General features: G+C 45.0%; 1 protein-coding gene across 5 annotated transcripts in view; it reads right to left on the bottom strand.

Moving 5' to 3' along the window:
* The window catches only part of MARCHF8 (membrane associated ring-CH-type finger 8), a 171,251-nt gene extending 150,422 nt beyond the window's left edge, over positions 1–20,829 (bottom strand). For all 5 annotated transcript variants that reach the window (XM_073353004.2, XM_073353001.2, XM_073353003.2 and 2 more), the window contains exon 1: positions 20,641–20,829. The gene's annotated coding sequence lies outside the window, so the exon portion shown is untranslated. The remainder of the gene's footprint in view (positions 1–20,640) is intronic.
* Positions 20,830–21,190: the final 361 nt, after the last annotated feature.

A 21,190-nucleotide genomic window follows, 5' to 3' on the forward strand; every position in this document is an offset into this window, starting at 1 on the left:
TGTTCTCTAGTGTTGTAGTTTTTAACTTTTACCATTCCGAGACACCACCCAGGACCTCCCATCCATCTACCTGGTATCTAACTGGAACACCCCCACCTCCATTTGTTTAACAACATGAGAAGTGCAGGGTGATCATTAGAGCAGAGATTCTTGTGAATGGAATTGGAAATGCTCAGTTGTATAGGACCTCTGAAGCACAACTAAGACATGCTAATTAACAATTTTAAAACCCACTTAGCACTCATTATAGACAGACAGTCTGGTTTAAAATTTGAGCTGGTTGTGATTCCATAGGGCAGCTCACTGGATCTCTCTGTGCCTCAGTCCCTGCCCAGTCTTATCTTTTTTAGACTGTAACCTCTTCAGGGCAGAATACTCATAGCAGAAAATGTGGAAATGGCAGAAGTGCTACTACAAAGATTTTTTTGTTTCAGTTTTCACCAAAAATTTTAGTAGTGACTGGACCTTTAACATAATGAATGCCAATGAAAATGAGGTAGGATCAGAGGCTATAATAGGGAAAGAGCAAGTTAAAAATTACTCAGACAAGTTAAATGCCTTCAAGTCAGCAGGGCCTGAAAAAATGCATCCTAGAATACTCAAAGAGCTGACTGAGGAGATATCTGAGCCATTAGCAATTATCTTCTAAAAGTCATGGAAGATGGGTGAGACTCCAGAAGACTGGAAAAGGACAATTATCGTGCCAATCTATAAAAAGGGGAATAAGGACAGCCTGAGGAATTACAGACCAGTCAGTTTAACTTCAGTAACCTGAAAGATAATGAATCAAATAATTAAGCAATCAATTTGCAGACACCTAGAAGGTAATAAGGTGATAAGTAACAGTCAGCTTGGCAAAAAGAAAAGGAATACTTGTGGCACCTTAGAGACTAAACAATTTATTTGAGCATGAGCTTTCGTGAGCTACAGCTCACTTCATCGGATGAAGTGAGCTGTAGCTCACGAAAGCTCATGCTCAAATAAATTGGTTAGTCTCTAAGGTGCCACAAGTACTCCTTTTCTTTTTGCAAAGACAGACTAACACAGCTGTTACTCTGAAACCAGTCAGCTTGGATTTGTCAAGAACAAATGGAGTCATACCAACTTACCAGCTTTCTTTGACAGGGTAACAAGCCTTGAGGATAGGGTGGAAGTGGTAGATATGGTATAACTTGACTTTAGTAAGGTTTTTTATACTGTTTCGCATGACCTTCTCATAAACAAACTATGGAAATACAACCTAGACGGAGCTACTATAAAGTGGGTGCGCAATTGTTTGGAAAACAGTTCCCAGAGAGTCGTTATCAGTGGCTCACAGTGAAGCTGGAAGGGCATATCAAGTGGGGTCCCGAAGGGATCAGTTCTGGGTCTGTTCAATGTCTTCATCCATGATTTAGATAATGGCATAGAGACTATACTTATAAAGTTTGTGGACAATACCAAGCTTGGGGGAGGGGTTTGAAAGCACTTTGGAGGACAGGATTAAAATTAAAAATGATTTGAACAAACTGGAGAAATGGTCTGAAGTAAACAGAATGAAATTCAATAGGGACAAATGCAAAGTACTCCACTTAGGAAGGAACAAAAAGTTGCACACAAACAAAATGGGAAATGACTGCCTAGGAAGGAGTACTGCAGAAAGGGATCTGGTGGTCATAGTGGATCACAAGCTAAATATGAGTCAACAGTGTAACATTGTTTTATTAAAAAAAAATCAAATCTAATTCTGGGATGTATTAGCAGGAGCGTTGTAAGCAAGAGAAGAGAAGAAAAGTAATTCTTCCACTCTACTCTGCGCTCATTAGGCCTTAACAGGAGTATTGTGTCCATTTCTGGGTGCCACATTTCAGGAAAGTTGTGGACAAACTGGAGAAAGTCCAGAGAAGAGCGACAAAAATGATTAAAGGTCTAGAAAACATGACCTATGAGGGAAGATTGAAAAATTGGGTTTGTTTAATAGAGAAGAGAAGATGGGGGGGACATGACACATGACATGATGATAGTTTTTAAGTACCTAAAAGGTTGCTACAAGGAGGAGAGAGAATAATTGTTCTCCTTAACCTCTGAGGACAGGACAAGAAGCAATGGGCTTAAAATACAGCAAGGGCAGTTTTGTTTGGATATTAGGAAAAACTTCCTAACTGTCCGGGTAGTTAAGCACTGGAATAAATTGCCTAGGGAGGTTGTGGAATCTCCATCATTGGGGATTTTTAAGAGCAGGTTAGACGAACAACTGTCAGGGATGGTCTAGATAATGCTTAGTCCTGCCATGATTGCAGGGGACTGGACTAGAAGACTTGCCGAGGTCCCTTCCAGTCCTACCATTCTATATATGTGCAACACATAGCAAAATGAAACCCTAATCTTGTTTGGGGCCTCCTCAAGTATGTGAATGTAATACAAATAGTGAAAAATACCTACAGGTATCTTAAGTGCTTCCTAATACCATCCATAGCCATGTAAGTAATTGCTGTAGTTGCCACAGGGAGCAGATGTGACTGACGAAATGAGAGGTGATGTCTCTTGTGAATCCCACCGTTAAGATGTGGTCCGTGCTATGAGGAGTTTAATAATCCCTGTGCTGTACTATTATTCTTCAAAGGGAACGCTCTATAAAGCCCTCATCCAGAGTTCAGTTTCCAAGGGTGCCATGAAAAAAATTATTTCCCTAGAGCTCCATATCATACGTAGTCCCAACAAACTCAAGCCTGATTTGAAGCCTATGTAGTAAGAAAGAAAGATAAACAAAACCTGTATGATTTCTTCCTCTCTCAAGTGTTCCTGCTGTATTTTTTAATACCAGGCACCCAAAAGCACAGAGATCTAGACAAACAGCCAATGCTTTCCTCAGGCCAGCCCCACAAATGAACACTGACACCACCCCGTACCAACAGTGACTACATACTGACACCTCAGCACAAACACATTTCCTTTCATTACTCAGTTATTCCTCCGAGTAAGAGAAGGGAAACATTCATGTCATTTTCATTCTCCCCTTTACTCTCTACAACTGTGCTTCTATGCTAGGAGAAAATAAGAAACTGACATGACTGAGCCTCATAGACAAAGCATTCCTTACTCAAATCTACAATGAACCTATTCATGTCCACGGTACCTAAAATAACTACTGCCTGCGACAATGAAACTGGTCTGCGGCTCTGTACACATGTTAGTTTACGCCTTTATACATTTCCAAGAGAGGCCTGTGTTCACTTAAATTCTTCTCACCCCTCACCTTTTTAGCTTAATTCTCAGCCTTGCTGCAGCAAGCCATACTTCACAGTGCGTGATATGGTTGATCCCTGCTGGACTTCAGCTACTTAGGGTTTCAAAATACAGTACAACTCAGCAAACAAATATTTCTCAGAGCTCACAGAAAACCCCTTCGGCAGGCTAGGCCTTTGTACAGAGATAATAGATAGGCTTCCTTAAACTTCAGCCATAACACTAACAATACCAACCATATACACCAATAAAAATATATCAGGGATTTAGAGAAATACTATAGAACTGTGAGAGTGCCTATGTACCTATGTGTACACCCACCCACACATGCTTATATACTTTAGGTCCAAGTCCATCAAAAATCATTCACACGCTATATCACCAAAATCTAGAAACCCATTTCCCTACTGCTTAGGTGCCTGACAGTTTTTAGCAAGTCAGACCCTGAAGTAAAGGCCTTTCTGAAGTTAGACACACATCCACTGGTACCCAGGATAACTTCCAGCAACCCCTCACAGTAGGTCATTAGAGCGCAATGTTTTGTCAGACAACCAAGTTCAGAAAAAAGGTTGTAACAGAAAGAAAGCTCCAGTGGTGGAGTGGATTTTTGGTTGCTACTGTGCATCCACAGGGCAGTTAAGGAAGACTAATGGGAAATTTTACAGACAGGCAAAGTTTGGAAAGGAGACAGGATCATGACCATGCCACTGACATGGACTGGAACAACACATTTTGAAAAGCTATTACCTTTAAAAATAGCCTTCCGCCTCCTCCCTTAATAGATGCAGTTTGCTTCAAAGTAGCCTGGACAAGAGCCAGTGAAGTGAGCCAAGTGCTCAATAAGTCCCAAGATAGGAAGCATTCTGGATCAAGTGATCACAATATTATGAAAATCGGAAATATTTGTGAGGGTAAGACCAATACACTTTAAGAAATCATTTGATTTTACAGGAGAGAGAAATGCTCCAAAACATTTTTTAAACCAAATTCTGTTAACTGTGGGGGAAAGTGTCGCCTGAAAACCCTCTTTGTGTCTGCCAGAACTTTTACAATGATAGCATCCAAGACTGCAGCAGAAAAATACATTCCCTGGGACCCATGCCTGAAGTGCCCAGGAAATGCACTTTTGTAGGGCAGCAAACAATACCACATGCACTCATTCTTACAGCAGAACAACCTGTTAAAAATTAGCATAGACATGCAATGCCGTGCACAGCATAAATTCGTACCTGGACTAGACAGACAGAAGCAATGTGGAGATAAAGTTAAAGGTTAATCTTTTTTTTTATTTTATTTTAAATGGGAAATATTGATTTAAAATTGATAATCAACAACTTGATTGTCTGGTGTTACAGAACCAAACTAAAAGTTCCCAGTGAAATGACTACCAATTACTTTTGCTGTGCACGGTTATGACAGCTAGGATGTTTCACTCCAGAGATGTGCTATACACAGTTATTTTCTGTGCTCCTGCAATGTAAAAATGACCAAAAATTGATCTTTTGGGTTTGTTTCTGCATGTAAAATCATTTTCTCCCAGCATCATGGGAAAAATCCAGGGTGCTACAGGAAGTGGTGTTTATACTTTAGTAGGTGGCATTCTTCCCTTGAAGTCATTACTAGGGCCCTACCATTTTGATCATTTTGGTCCATTTTGATCAGTTTCACAGTCATGGGGTTTTAAAAATCGTAAATTTCATGATTTCAGCTATTTAAATCTAAAATTTCACAGTGTTGTAATTGTAGGGGTCCTAAACCAAAAAAGAGTTGGGGGGGAGTCACAAGGTTATTATGGGGTGGGGTTGCAATACTTCTACCCTTACTTCTGCTCTGCTGTGGGCAGCAGCACTGCCTTCAGAGCTGGGCAGCTGGAGAGCAATGGCTGCTGGCCAGGAGCCCAGCTCTGAAGGCAGAATGGCCACCTACAGCAGTGCAGAAGTAAGGATGGCATGGTATGGTATGGCCACCCTTATTTCTGCACTGCTGTCTTCAGAGCTGGGCCTTTGGTCAGTAGCTGCCATTCTCCAGCCGCCAAGCTCCGACGGCAGCAGCGCAGAAGTAAGGCTGGCATTGTATGATATTGCCAGCCTTACTTCTGCGCTGCTGCTAGCGAGGCGCTGCCTTCAGAGCTGGGTGACCGGCCAACAGCCGCCACTTTCTGGCCACCCAGCTCTGAAGACAGCACAGAAGTAAGGGTGGCAATACCACAAGCCCACTAAAATAACCTTGCGACTCCCCTGCAACTCCCTTTTGGTCAGGGCCTCCAATTTGAGAAATGCTGGGCTCCCCCATGAAATATGGTCTTTTGCGTGCTTTTACCCTATACTATACAGATTTCATTGGGGGGGGTGGGAGGGGAGGGACACACCAGATTTCATGAGCCACGATGCGTTTTTCAAGGCCGTGAATTTGGTAGGGCCCTAGTCGTGACTGTGCCCGCCATGGTACCAGGGAGTACTGTGCTACTAGATGTGCTGACATAAAACCGCTGTCTTGGAAGACATTATTGTATTTTATAGGCAAACATGCTGTTCAGTGATTGGCATTGTGTGCCTCTTGATGTGACATGGTGACATGAAAGCCTCTAGGCTGAGACGTGCAATATTCCTGCAAAATTCTATTAGACAGAAAGTGGTAGGAAACAATTCTCTGTAATGCACATCTCCTAACATTTCCTGCAAGGTCTTGTGGCATCTCCACATTGCAGCGACTTTGACAGCTTCCTATGTGTATCAATAAGGATAATAACTATGACCTTACATTTATATATCACCCTTCACACAAATAAACTTTGGGTCCTACAAGGTGCTAAACATCTCCAATGGCAGGGTTCCCTTCTCTCTGATACTGAAAGGTAACCACCTCTGAAGTAAAACAAGACAGCTGTTTAAAATCAGCACAAAACACTGCACAACAGCTTAAGGCAGGAAGTGAAGAAAAAAAAAAAAACACTATGGCCATATAAACAGTAGGGAATTTGTTTTGTAAAGGAATACAGAATTTAAATTACTCAATTTTGAAATCATGTCCAGGACACTAAGGTTAACAACAACATGATTCTTGCAACCACAAAAAATGCCAGGGAATTTTATTGAGCACAAGTGACCAGGGATGTGGTTTTACATCTCACCCGAATGTAAGGGGACTGTTGCCCCCTTACTAATATTTAGTGGAGGTGTTTTGGTTGGCTAGCTCCCAGTACTAAAAGGGGAAGGGTCTATGGGAAACCAGGACCCTGAGACTGATAGTCCTCAGGAACAATGGGGAGAGGCCAATGCTCCAGGTCAGCCTGAATGACAGGGCAGGCAGGCTAATCAGAGAGTCAGGAGGCCAGGAAGGTCCCGTCCTCCCTGTGAGCTGGATTTGCCTGGGTCAGACAGAGTGGGGCCAAGCTAAGGAGAAAGCAGGGGCCAGAGCTGAGCTGGGGAACAGAGCTGTGCCAGATCCAGAGGGGCCAGAAAAGCAGCCCAGAGAGAGCAGACCCTGTCCTGGGAGCAGAGCTGCAGCCCCAAAGCCAGAGGCACAGCTCAGAGAGAGCAGACTTGCCCTGAGAGCAGAGCTGCAGCAACCAGAGCCAGAGGGGCCAGAAAAGCAGCCCAGGAAACAGGTCAGTGCTCGGAGCAGAGTCACAGAAGCAGCCTGCAGAGCAGACCTGTCCTGGGAGCAGAGCTGTAGCAACCAGAGGCAGAGGGGCCAAAGAAGCAGCCCAGGGAGCTGGAGGCAGAGCAGCAGCAGTGCTGAGACCGAGTGGTGGAGCTGGGGCTGGAGCAGTCCGGAGCTGGGTGCGGTGAGCAGCTGGGGAGAGCGAGGGGGACCCTGGGCAGTGGGCCCAGCACAGGGAGACGCCTCAGCCAAGAGGCTCTGCAGGCCAGGCTTGGATCGTAACCCCAACAGGGCAGGGGCAACACAGGGAAGAAGGGTCCTACCACTTGGAGCCCGAGAGCGTGTGGCCACCACCAGAGCAAGTGTCCAACCCACAGCATCCCTGCAGCACAGCCAGGGCCTGAGAAGGAAGCCTGGGACTTACAAGGAACAGACTGTGAACTGCCCTGACATTCCAAAGACACTGTTTGTGATGTTCCCTGCCACAGAGCGGGGTGATGTGTTTCCTTTAACTTTTTCCTATTCTTTTTAAAATTAATTGTTGATTAAATAACTTGCATTTGCTTTAAATTGTATGTAATGGTCAGTGGGTCAGAGAAGTGCCCAGTGCAGAGAGAGTACCCTGGAGTGGGGACACCCTAGCCCCTGCCCTAGGTGACCACAGCAGGGTTGGGGGTCAAGCCCCCCAGGAATCCTGGGCCCAGCCTTGTTGGGGTTATGAGGACTCTGCCAGACAGAAGAGTGGAAGGGGAGTTCTCAAGGGCAGGGAGGCCACTGGATAAAGGAAGTGGGAGCGAGGACTCAGATCCTTTCGCTAGCCCATTTCACCGGGATAGTGCAGGAGCCAGGAACGTTCCCCACAATAGCAGGACTATTCCCCTGCTTACACAAATCACAGCACTCCTTTAGCACTCTTTAGAACTGGGCACTCACTCAGCAGAATGCCATCAACACCACTTCTTACAGCACCTGTTTTCTCCCTGGAGGTTTCCCTTCCAAGTATTGATCCAGCCGACCCTGCTTAGCATATGAGATGAAATGAGTTCAGAGTGGGAGGTAGTACGGCTATCAGTTAATGCTTATAAATAGGGGTAAATGGTGGAAATATAACCTGGATTATTTTTAGTATTTTGCTAGTTGAACAAAAGAAGCGGACACTTATAAAATACCCATCACAGTTCCTTATACCATACTATAGACATCCAGGTTCAAATGCAACCTCTAGAATCCTGCTCTTCAAAGTAGCAGCCAACATCACATACATCTATCAACCATCTTTGGGGGGAGCAGAGAAGAGAAAAGAGCAAGTAACCATTTTTCAGCTGATAGGGGACTTTGCAAGGCTCCTGAGTTTCTCTCATCACAGCTCTCTCAAAACCTGGAAGCAGCGAGAGGAGATAAAAAGTGTCTGTCTGGAATGGGAAAATCTTATAAAGCATACAGCTGCAGGAACACCCCCACTCCATACACTGCAATGAAGATGGTTACAACTCTTGAAGTAATCAGCATCCCTGACAGCTGTCAGACTGAAACGGTATCTTTTCTTGGAGGAAGCTTGGAAGGGCTCATGATAGCACACCGCACCATTTTCTAAGTCTCCTTTTATTGCCCTCTCTCAGGTAAGGTGATCGGGGACAGTGCACAAATGTGAGCTCATTTGGTGACTATTTGGTAGATTCCAGCAGAGAAAACAGCAAAGAAATATGGAAGAGAACAAGTCTGACTTAGGGCTTGATCAGGAAATGTGCCGAGTTCCCTCAACTTGCCATGTCTACAAAGATTGTTGAGGGTTTTCAGCACCTCACATGATAGGTCACAACCTTAACTTTGTCATTTTCCCCACTTGAGTGCTGTACCATGCAACCTTAATCTTAATATAGCTTTTTTAAGGACTTTCCCATTTTGTGACCTCTAACCTCTTTTGATTTGCAAAAAAGCTAATACATGCAAATTACACAATCTTGAATAACTTGGCTGGAAAACACTAAAATGCAGTTTCCCCACACACTGTGGGATGTCCACAGGGGAGATAACATCTCCAGTAACAGCCTTGGGAGCTGCAGGGCTCCTAAGGTGCATAAGAGCAGGGCTCTTTCCCCACTCACCTGACAAAGTATGCATTAACCAGCATAGGCCATCATATCTTACAAGGGCTGTAGGGACAGAAATTTTATTAGCTGAAGTTTGCTTCTTTCTATTCACAAATTGTCAAAGAAGATATTACATTCTTCTCTAATTTATTCTTTATTTTGAATAATTTCTGTGACCAATAATTTTCTTGATCTTTAGGTTTGGTAAAGATCACTTTGTTACAGAAAGTCACAGAAAGAAACACAGGTGAAACAAATTTGTTTGGAAAATTTGCAAAAATAATGCAGATCTTAATTACTGCACTATTTGCCAGGCTCTATCCACAGGAATTTGGGAGAAATACCTTTGCCCGTTTGATCTTGTGATGGCAATAAGCCATCCTGGACAGTATGTTGGAAGAAGCAGAACCTGAAGAAGAGCTCTGTGTAACCTTGAAAGCCTGTCTCTTTCACCAACAGAAATTGCCCCCAATCTACCTTGTCTCTCTAGTATGTTGGAAGGACAGTCAGATCTGGAAGGACTGCCTGGGGGAAGACAGGTCAAAAGGAATGGTAGGATGCTAGCCTGGAACTCAGGAGACCGGGATCCAGCTCCTTGCTCTGCAAAAGACTTTGTGAGATCTTGGGGAAGGCACTTAGGCATTGTGACACTGAAGATTGCAAAGCCTAACTTTTAGGTGCCTAGAAAAATCACAGGAACAACACCGGGATCCACAAAGCCTGAGTTAAGCACTGAGGCTCTTATGCAATGAATGGGGAGAGACAGGCACCCTAGAACATGTTTCACAAAAGCCAGCATGCTAGGTGGGGAGCCGGGTCAGCTAGCCAATGGGAGATGCCAACAAGAGTGGTGCATGGTAAACCCTGCCCCTCTCTTGGAGATAGGCACCTAAGTCCAGGCTGCAGGGAGGTGCCTATCTCCACTAGTGATCCCCAAGCTGGGGGATGACAGGTGCTCCTCCGCTTAAGTCGCATGTGGGGCCTGATCTGGCAGGCATGCTCAGAGGCTACTTAACTCCACAAAGCAGCCCCAGGGAAGATGGGGAGGAGGAGGAGGAAGGTGAAGATGCCGCCCTCCCTTATAACTTTAACCCAATGATTAGGATACTCACCCAGGATGTGGGAGACCTTGGTAAGGAGAAGAGATCTGAACAGGGATTGCCATCTTTCAGGTATGTGCCCTAACCACTGGGTTATAGAGAGATTTTAACTCTTTCTCTGGCCCAGTTTAATTAAATAATTGAATAACATTAAGTAGAACAACTTCAACAGGGGAGACTGAGGGAGCCCCACATCAGAATATCCCACAGCCCAAGGGTTAGAGCACTCACTTGACAGGTGGCAGATCCCTGTTCAGATCTCTTCTCCACATCAGGCAGACATGGGAACTTGAACCTATGGTCTCCCACATCCTGCGTTAGTACCCTAACCCCTGCGCTAGAGGCTTTGTGGAGTTAAGTGGTCTCTAAGCGTGCCTACTGGATCAGGCCCCATGCAGCTCTAGGCCTGTCATCACCCCAGGGCTTAGGTGGGATATAGGCACTCAGGCACCTAGAGTGGGGCAGTAGTGAGCAAGCCCAGAGACAAAAACATAGGCTCCTACAGAACTTTCAGTGCAAAACCATTGGTGTTGAGCAAGTGTAGGCACCCACAAGTTAGGCAGCAGCTGAGAGAGAGAGTTTTGTGGGTCACAATGGCACCTAAAAACAGGACTTAGGCACCTAAATAGATTTATAGATCCCACCCTCAGTCTCTGCATGCCTCAGGTCCCCATCTATAAAATGGAAATTGTAGCAGGGCACTTCCCAACTCACATGGGTATTGTGAGGATAAACACATTAAAGGCTGCGAGGTGCTAACAGTTGTGAGTAGCCATAGAATTACTTAAGATTGTCATGTTTCAGAGTAGCAGCCGTGTTAGTCTGTATTCGCAAAAAGAAAAGGAGTTCTTGTGGCACCTTAGAGACTAACCAATTTATTTGAGCATGAGCTTTCGTGAGCTACAGCTCACTTCATCGGATGCATTCAGTGGTCAAGAGTAGGTAGCAGAATTCACACAAACCGATCAAGTCAACCCAGCAACAGGCAGGGAGAAAAGAAGAGGGACCACAGGTAGGCCTGATAGATGCTGACAGAGTGGGAAGTGGAAGCCTGTGGAATTACACCTGGAATTAAATTGATCCAGCATGTGAACTTCTTAGAATATAGTCCATCTTTTCATTAATTTCTCTGATCCTTAATTTAAGGAGAAGCAGCAACTACAACTTCACTGTTCTGTTCCATTATTTGATGTGATTTGGAAGAAGGTTGATGGACTTTTTTACTGTGCTTTAACAGACAGTCATAACTACCTGGGTCTCATGTGGATCATCACCCACAGTTACCGCTCGCCATGTAATGTATAACGCTAACTAGTGCTATGTCACCATCATTCTCAGATCATTTGTAACAAAATAAATTCATACTAAGAGCTGCTAAAACAATTATAAAAAGCTCTGAGGCATGAAAAGAAATAAGATCTTTCACTGCACTACAGTGTTAACACACTGCATAAAAACATTAATGCAGTTAGAGGGTTGAAAGTTTATCCCACATTTATTGGCTTCAGTTTTGTTATGCTGGGAGCAACAGATATTTTTACCCACTGTGTTCAAACCACATAAGCTGCTTTTTGAATAGCCTTTAGAACTGAACTGACCTAATGAAGAGACTAATGTAAAGTTTACCTACTTCATTCTTTTTCCTTCTAGTTAATCAACAACTTTTTAAAAACAGTCTACTGTACTAACACAATTACCACTTTGTGCCCATCTGTTGTGCCTTCTATCAAAGGATCTCAGAGTAGTTTACAGTCAAAATCAACACCCTTGGAAGGCAGCTACTGTCTGGGCTATGGGCAAAGAGAGGTTAAGTAACTTTGTCCAGTGAGTCTGTGACACATCTTGGAATAAAACCCAGATCTCCTATCTCCCAGCCCAATGTTTTAGCCACTAAGGAACCATCATTCCTCTACTTTTAGAGCTAAGCAACAATTTTTGCAAGCTGACTGGATTTAGCTCTGTGCATATGTATATATAACTTGGAACAAGAAAACGCTATTCCAATTCCACAACAGATTACTATGTCTTTATAATGTCCTAGATAGTCAAAGTATTTCCCTGCTCAGGTTTGGTAAATGCTGTTCATCTTCACATAGAACCTGCCCTCAATCAGTAGCTGCGTCTTCACCATGCAAGCCCCGAGGAAAGCAGTCCTGTTTTGATGCAAAACTGCAGGGGAAACTAGTTATATATCCTGGAAGGTTAGGCTTCCAAACAAAGTCATACAACAAGTCAAACAGCTGGTGGATTTCCAAGAGGCATTGGCACCCCAAGGAAAAAGACTGGCTACTTAACACATCCATTTTTCATAGTCAGTTTGCACCCCAAGTAAATTATTACCTGATGCCACTTTTGCTGTACTGATTTTATTAAAGACTTTTGCTTTCCTTTACTGAAAAAGCACTGCCAACTCTCTTTCTACCTAGCCCAGCACTTACCCTCCAAATAGCCAAAAGTATGTTTCAAAGACTGATAGTTCACAGGAGACAGATGGAGCGCTGCTGGTGAACAAGGCCAACAAGGCAGTTATGGCATTGTAAATGGGAGGAGAGGAGCCATCAAAGGAATCTCCTACTACAGAGAGGCCCAAGCTATGAAAATATTTCAGAACCCCTGTACTGAAAAGCACCTGCTTATTTCCATCCATCTTTCTTCAGATAAGAGTATTAGAATACAGTAATACATTTAGATCTTTCCATTCACCTTACCCTTGTGACTGATGATTTTGTAGTTACAAGGGATTATAACAGGGGACAGACTAGCCTCACACTGATTCACCCTCCATAACACGTTGCGCTTTTACAACTAGAAATAGAGAGATCAAAGAGATTATTCCTCTGTCCTGGGTGACCCAAGGAGCCAGTGACAGTGAAAGCAGATATAAATAGTCCTCCTAGCAACTCCCTCAGCTTGCTACAGGACCGGTTTCTGTTTCAAGGAGGCTTTTTCACTGACTGTCTTGTCTCCTTAAGTGGTGATGACAAATTTAAGTAAAATAAAGATTCCCTGTTGTAAATATAACATGTATGAGGAAGAGGATCTCCATCATCACTGTCAGTATTGCCAATATACTGAAATAAATCCTCCCCCCACCCATCTCCCATTAAACAGCAAACAGGAAGTAAAAGTTAACACACTTGGAGTCTAATCTGCTCTTGGGTTTTGCTTACTCCTGCCTATATGACTCAAACTCACTCAACAGCTGAAATTCTACCCTGAAAAAATTAACCAGACATGCGTTGCTTAAAGCCTCCCGGTGCACTGCGAAGCAAATTCTGGTCTCAGTGACATCGGGGCAACTCTCATTGTCTGCCAGGGCTGCACCTTAGGGGACGTCTACATTACTACAGTTGCTACAGCAGCACAGCTACAGTAGTGCAGCTGTGCCACTACAGACTGGACACTTCTGATAGCAAGGAAAGGGGATTTTCCACCAACGTCGTTTGAGAGGCAGTAACTACGTCAACAAGTCATTTTTCCCATTGTTGCCGGCACCCAGTGCCGAGAGGCAAAACAACAGCAAGGGTTGGTTCACTACTACTATGCTTTACCCAATAATTATAACGGGGTGGAGAAGCAGAAAAGTTTATTTGAAGCTTTAAAAAGGTACAGGGAGAATAGAATCTCAAACCCTGTACACAGAGCAGGAAGTTACACAGGCTTTTATATATGCTTTTTTTAGCATACTTATTTAATAGCAAGCTGCCCGAAGTATCCATATAGTCAGTCAATTTAGTTACCAGCTAGTTTTTTTGGTTTTTGTATTATTTGTTAAACTATACATAAAGCTGCTTTATTTAGCTTTTTTTTTTTTTTTTTTAATATTTGCCCTGTTTGGCCTTGTTTAGTTTTAGGCAGTCTGATTCTGCAACATATTGTTGCAGATCCTTAGCATAACTGCTGTGAGTGCCTCCAGGCGGGGGGGCCAAGGTCACTTGGGCCTAGTACGCAGAGCTGCTGCGAGTGCCTCCAGGTGGGGGGGGGGGCAAGGACACCTGGGCCTAGTGCGAGGGGGGTTTATCGACACTCGTGGTCTTCCATCCCCTCGAGTTACCTAGTGGCCATGCCCCAGTGTTTCCAACAACTTCCTTTTTTGAGAACACTTAGCAGCCTTGGCTTTGAGTTTTTTTATTTGGGCTATTTATTTTTTTACAATAGGATTTTGCATAAGCACTTTGTGATAGCCCTGAAGAGAATGACTTATTAACTTTTGCAAAAGGGCCTTGACACATGATACTGCACAGCATAATATCATTAATACAAGCAATACAGGAAAGAGAAATTTTAGTAACAGGCTAAATAAACCACTAAGTCAAGACGACAAACCCCAGCCTGAAAACAAGGTTTGCAACCAATTGCTCTTTGGGGCAGTATAGGCAACCTGTGCTCCGGCATGGGCCTTAGCCTGTACCACCTCTTTATAGATTTTATAACTGCTATCATTTACAGATACACAACATCGGGGCCCGACGAGGGCACAAACCCCTCCTTGGGATGCCAAGAGATAGTTCAAAGCCAGCCTGTTTTGGAGGGAAAACATTCTGAGCTGCTGTACCTTTTTATTTAAAGTTTTTATTGCTGACCCTAAATTATTAACTAAGTCCTCTAATAACTCTAGGGCAACTTTTTCAAGTACCATTTGCAGCCTTACAGTATAGTGGGCTATCATGCTATGGCTGGCCTGGAAAACAGTGGCGCTATTTTCAGTACAGAGCACCCTACAAGCTTCTCGGTTGTGAGGGAATTTTTCATATTGCCCTCCAATGCCATAGTCAGTCACCGCAGGGTCTTTTTTTGTGACTTAACAGAGGTGTTTCGGGCATTTTTAATATTTTTTTGGGCAGTGTGGCAGTTATTGACAGATGAGGAACTCCATGAGCTATATAATAGCTACCTGTCCAGTTGGCTGGCAGCACCTTGTAAGCCTTTTGGCCACATACAAAATAGTGACCCTGTAGGGCACAATAAGGACTGTTTTTTTAAAAAAAACAGCCTTAAATATCCCAGAAATTCCCTTAAACAGTTTATATGCTTTTAAGGGGGCATCCCATTCTCCTAATTGGGTACAAGTGGGGACGTTTTTAATTGTGCTGTTTAAATTACACTTGCCATAGGGACCATTACAAACCCACCATTGGCTTGCTACATTGGAGATATTAACTGGACAGCAAGTTATATTTCCAAACCCTTACAAACATTAAATTTAACTTTGCAACTTCCTGTCCCTATCTCTATTACACAGATGAGGAAATTGAGGCATAAAATGCTTAAGTGATTTGCCTAGGGTCTGTGACAGAGCCAGGAACAGAACAGATGTCTCCTGATTCCAGTCACATACCTTGACCCTAAGTTCATCTTTCATCCCATTATCAAAGCAAGGTCCCAATCTTACAATGTGCTGAGTAATCTCAGCTCTAGGTCAACAGAGCATGTGTCACAATAAATCTGCAAGTGAGTTTTGTACATATTTTTATAAGTAATATTAGAATTGTTCTATAGTAGTGGGCTGAGGGACATACTGGCTGCCACTTCCAGCAGCTCCTTTCAGCCTGGAGCAGCGAACCATGGCCACTGGGAGCCGCGATCGGCCGAACCTGTGGACGCGACAGGTAAACAAACTGGCCGGGCCCACCAGAGGCTTTCCCTGCACAAGTGGCAGAACAAGTTTGGGAACCACTGTTCTATAGGAATATTTACCATACTGGATCAGACCAGAGGTTCACCTCCAGTATCCTGTCTCTGGCAGCGGCTAGCTCAAGCTGCTTCAGAGGAAGAAGTCCTGCAGTACTAGACGGTTATGGGATAACCTACTCCCAGGGAAAGTTCTCTCCCCACTAGTTGCAAGTTGGCTCATACCCCAACATGAGGGTCTATATTACTTCCAAAATGTTTTTTTTAAATTTACCATTGTTAATCTGAATGGCTTAGAGCAGAGGACTCATTTACTTGGCTCATGCCTGAATTTGAGAAAAATCCCATCCCACACAGAAGTGGGATAGTCACAGACCTATATCTGAATGCAAATTACTTATTACAATCCAATCTGACCCATTTTATCTTGTAGCTAGGTGTCACCAAGAAAGAATAATAGACCTTATGTGGCTCAGACCTTAGTATAAACAGAGCCATTAAGGAAACTAGGAGAACCATTAAAGAGGTGGGAGGAAATAGCAGCTGTGAAACCAAGACATGGGTAATTACTTTGGGTTAGAACAGAAGGGCTTTGTTATGAAACTTTCTTCAATACACAAACCCACAAGGCAAGGGGCAGGTTTGGAGGGAGATGGTTCTCATAAACACCTTACATGGAATTATCTACAAATTCTGGGGAACTAACCAAAGGAAGTATGAGAAAGGAGCAGAGCTATTTTTCTTGGCACTGAAGGCTTGTCTACACTACCAGCCGGATCAACAGGCAGCAATCGATCCAGCAGGGGTTGATTTATCGTGTCTACTATAGACGCGATAAATCGACTGCCAATCGCTCTAGCGTCGACTCCGGTACTCCAGCTCAATGAGAAGCGCAAGGGGAATCAACGGAAAAGCACCTCTGTCGACACACCGCAGTGAAGACACTACGGTAAGTACATTTAAGTATGTCAACTTCAGCTGTATTCACGTAACTTAGATCGATCCTCCCCCCGCCCCCGATAGTGTAGGCCAGCCATGAGTTTCAGAAGAGGATGAGCAGTTAAAATGTCTCTGAGGCCAGAGAGATCACATTTAAGAAGACAGGGCAGGTTTCTATGACGCTGTTTCATAGGATTTGGTATGCCTTATCCCATATTTCCTTTTTTGTTAGTTAAGAGTGCTCTAGGCAAGTGGTTCTCAAAGCCAGTCCGCCGCATGTTCAGGGAAAGCCCCTGGCGGGCCAGACTGGTTTGTTTACCTGCCGTGTCCGCAGGTTCGGCCCATCGCGGCTCCCAGTGGCCGCGGTTTGCCGCTCCAGGCCAATGGGGGCTGCGGGAAGTGGCACGGGCCAAGGTTCTGGCCGCCCTTCCCGAAGCCCCTATTGGCCTGGAGCGGCGAACCGCGGCCAACGGGAGCCGCGATGGGCCGAACCTGCGGATGTGGCAGGTAAACAAACCGGTCCGGTCTGGCCCGCCAAGGGCTTTCCCTGAACAAGCAGTGGACCGGCTTTGAGAACCACTGCTTTAGGCTATAAAACCTTTGTGCGGGAATAGAGGTGAAGACTGTTAAGACACCTAACTCCCAACAAAAGTCTATGGAAGTTAAGTGCCTAAACCTTTGAAAAGAAAAAAACCTACTTCCAACTTCCTTTTATTGTTTCCTCTGTTTTCGCCATTGTCCTGTTATGTATATTAGCCAGATAAAGACTAAAATAGGGTAAGCAAGCAGGAACAGTGGATAGTACAAGAGCGGTTACCCCTTTATAATGTGTAAAGAGGAGCATTTGCTGTGTTCCAGCATGGCCCCACAGGCTTACAGATTCATGGGATGAATATAGCCTTTTGAAACATAGCACTGTCCAAAGTGTTATTCAATAAAACTCTTATTTAATTACTCTAGCTGGGGTCAAAAGCAGCTTGCTCCAGCCTCCCTATGTAGTCCCATATCAGCAACTATCTCCTATTGCATGGAATCTTCTCCCTTCCTGTGAAGGCTAACTATTGTCTTTTCCAGAACAGCAGTGCTCTGGAGGGAACATATCCACACCAGGAAATCTCTGGCTGTGATATGCAGAATGAGGCAGCAGTATGCCTTGCTGCATGAGCCTCCTGCCCAACCAGCAGAAAGGAAAATATCCTCCCATGTGCACCCCAAAAGCAGTAAGACCTTCAGCTCCATTTTCAGCCACAATAACTACCAGCTCCCAGAAGCTCTGAACCAGAAGGCACCTTTATCAACATGGAGGTGCAAACTTTCACCTACACATCCCTTCCACTCTGCAGGGCAGGCTAACAGCAGTGTTTTACAGAACAAGGGGTCCTGGTGCATGTCTACGGCTCTTAGACACTATGATAATACAAATAATAAGTAACAACATCAAAAGATCTTTACACCTGAACAGTTTACTTCAGTTTCCTGTTCTTCCCTATGTGCCCATCATCACTGGTCACAGTACCAATGATTAAAGGGCACAGTTCATATCCTGTTAATTCTCCATTAACATTTGTGAATGGTGGAGGAGTTATTCATTCAAAGAGTTACATCCATAATGGCAAAGCCCTTGGTATTTCCTGGCAAATCTGTGAAGAGCACAGCTACAAATTTAGGATGTAGTAATCTGTTAGAGCCACTGAATTTAACCCCCATAGAGACACTTCACTCTCTCTACACCTGGCAGAAGTAGTCTTGGAACATGAGGATTTTCTAGCCTTTGAAAACTAGTTGTCCTTTTTGACACAGTTTCAACAATTTTGACTTTGTATAGCTGTGCAATGAGTTCTCAGAGCTTATTTTCTATTTTCAGGCACTGATATCCTGCACAGTAAAATCTTTTCTTGTCAATATTCTTACTGTAGACAAGGCCACAAACATTGTCAGCCTTGCACTCCTCCAGACCTCTTTCTAGTTGCACAAGACCCTTCCAGACTAACTACTTGCATAGTGTTGATGCTTGGCTCCAGGACGCAGTGTTGCTGTCATATCCTAGACTGAATTCAAGTTCTCTCCTCTCTCCTTTAAGCCCTTCCTTCCAACATCTCACTCTCCACCTCCTCTCTCAAGCTCCCTGTGGCTTATCTCCTATGTGATTATACAGTTGTCTTGTTATATAAACTTACTATCCTTGGTAGTTTAGAATTAAGACACCTGTTATACAATGTCTAAACTGCAAACGATCCTACATTTCACTCTTAAAGGAATCAGTTTTAAATCAGTAAATGTCAATAATCCTTTGACTTTTCCCCTGCACTTGAAACCCACTGCAAAGAGGAAAGATGAAATGCTGCACTTGAGGACAACCAATAAAATGTTCTTGTTGTCCTTTCTATCTGGCAACTAGTTCCTAAAGTTATGAAAAATGATCATGTTATAACTGTTATAAATCTCAGTTTACACTGAATAAATATTATCCAAGATTTATGTTCTTTATTTCCTGCTAATGCAAATATTCAACATGTGGTTCTCCTCTGAAAAGCAACTGTGTAAAAAATGACACCTTCCTACCCAACTGATTGCTCCTGGTTTGTATTCAGTCATATTTATACCTTCAATTATAACACTGAACTTGAGATAGCAAGGATGATTTTGCAGGGAAGGCAGTTACAGGTGGGGGAGAAATCCTTGTACTCGTAAACTTAGCACAGCTGATATATATAGAGAGAATAAACATGAAACCAACATTTTTCCAAGCAGAACCTGTGTATCGATGGAAACAAAATACTAGGAATTATAAACCTCTATATTAACCACTGAAACTCAGAAAAATAAAAATCAAGTCCTTATGTCCTGGCCCTGATTCTGCACTGACTTAGGCCCTATGTGACTGTCATACAGGGGATAAGTCAGCACAAAATTTGACCCCATAATTGCCAATTATACTTACACATGAATAATTTCACTATTTCCTTAGCAAAACGAGAGCTGACGTGCCAAGATGTGAAAGTTAATAGCAAGCAAGCTGTCCCATAGACTCAGGCTGTAAATAAAGCACAAGCTACAACTAGTGTCATATTCAGCTCAACAGCAGAAACAATGAGCATCTTATATGAGCCCATGTTGGATCATAATCAAAGTGTTAATAACTTTGCAGCCAAAACAATCAAGAGTCAAATGGGCTTCATTTGGTTAATAGTGTATTTCCCTGGCTCCGTCTGAGTTAGGAGACGGAAATGCATTCTTGCATAGGCTGCTGACAGCGGGGATAGGGCTGTCTCCCTCCCCCCGGAGCTGCCCGTTGCTTGCAACAATAACCTTCCCCACCCCCACGATTCAGCTGATATGCACATTACCTGTGGAAGGATACTCCCTCCCTCCCATCACACCACCGAGACTGGGAGGGATAGATACCCCTTTAAACTGACTGTTACTATGAGTGGGAAGCACCCCCAAGCAGTCAGACTTTTATGGGAAAGAGATGTGAATCATCTGATTCTAAATGAAGGAAGGGCCAATGCCACTTGAAAATTTGTAGCTCTTTGGGGAGAGCTCCCAAGTCCCTTCCCCTACCCAATCCTGTGGGGTGGAGAGAGATACCCAGGCTTTTCAGGGGAATTGGGGCTGGGATCCCTTGGCCCTTTTAATGAATTGGGGGGTGGGATTCCGTGAACCTTTCCTGACCCTTTAGGGAATGAGTGGATCCACCAACACCTTAGAGGAATTGGGGGTGGGGCGCCCTGTCCCTTTAGGGGAATTGGGGCTGGGAGCCATGCCGCCTCTGAGGGTGCCTATGTGCTGTACTACCCCTGCCTGTCCCCCCTCGGGTGGGATCCAGTCACTTGCTCCCCGGAACCACTGGGGACACCCCTCCTCGGCCGGTGCGGGTCCCAGCCGCTCCCCATGGAGGTGATGACCCCCAAACCTCTTGCCCTTTGACGGGGGGATACCAGCCTCTTCCCCTGTCCAGCGGGGTGGAGCTGTGGGGGGATCCCCAGCAGCCCCTCGGCTCCAAGGGGCCCCCATGGCGGGGGCAGGGCGGGGGCCGAGCCCGCAATTACCTCGCTGCTCCGCACTGGGCCCAGGCCGGCTGCTACCCATGGCCGCGGCGGGCGGCGGGCTGCTCCTGCGGGGGGCTGCGCGGCTCCTGCCGGCCGGAACGGACCCGGACTCTCAGCTCCTGCCCGGCTCCTGTTTACACAGGAAAGCCCAGCTGTCTGTCAGCGCGCCGCCCTGCCCCCGCCGCCATGGCCGGGGGCGGGGCGGGGCGGGGCCGGCTGGGCCTGCAGGGGCCGCGGCGCCGGGAGCTTGGAGCGCGGCAGGCCGAGCCTCGGGGCGGGGACGCGGCGCCCTCAGGCCCCTGGCACTCTGGTTGGTGATAGGAGCCCGGTGCTTGGGTGCCCGTGAACCCCTGCAATCTGTCTTGCCCCCTGTGAAAGTCGCGGTGCCCCTAGGCTGCTGCACGCCAGTGGGAGGGTCCACGCCTCCCCCCAAGGCCCCCTCATAACCCTGGCAGGGGATGTGGAGCCCCAAGGCTGCTCGCCTCTGTGAGGAGGCTGGTGTGCTGGGCTGAAGTATGCCCACTGTGCCCCGAGCACCCCCACCCCTGCA

The sequence above is a fragment of the Lepidochelys kempii genome, chromosome 7 (assembly GCF_965140285.1).
Source record: "Lepidochelys kempii isolate rLepKem1 chromosome 7, rLepKem1.hap1, whole genome shotgun sequence".
Classification (NCBI taxonomy): Eukaryota; Metazoa; Chordata; order Testudines; family Cheloniidae; genus Lepidochelys; species Lepidochelys kempii.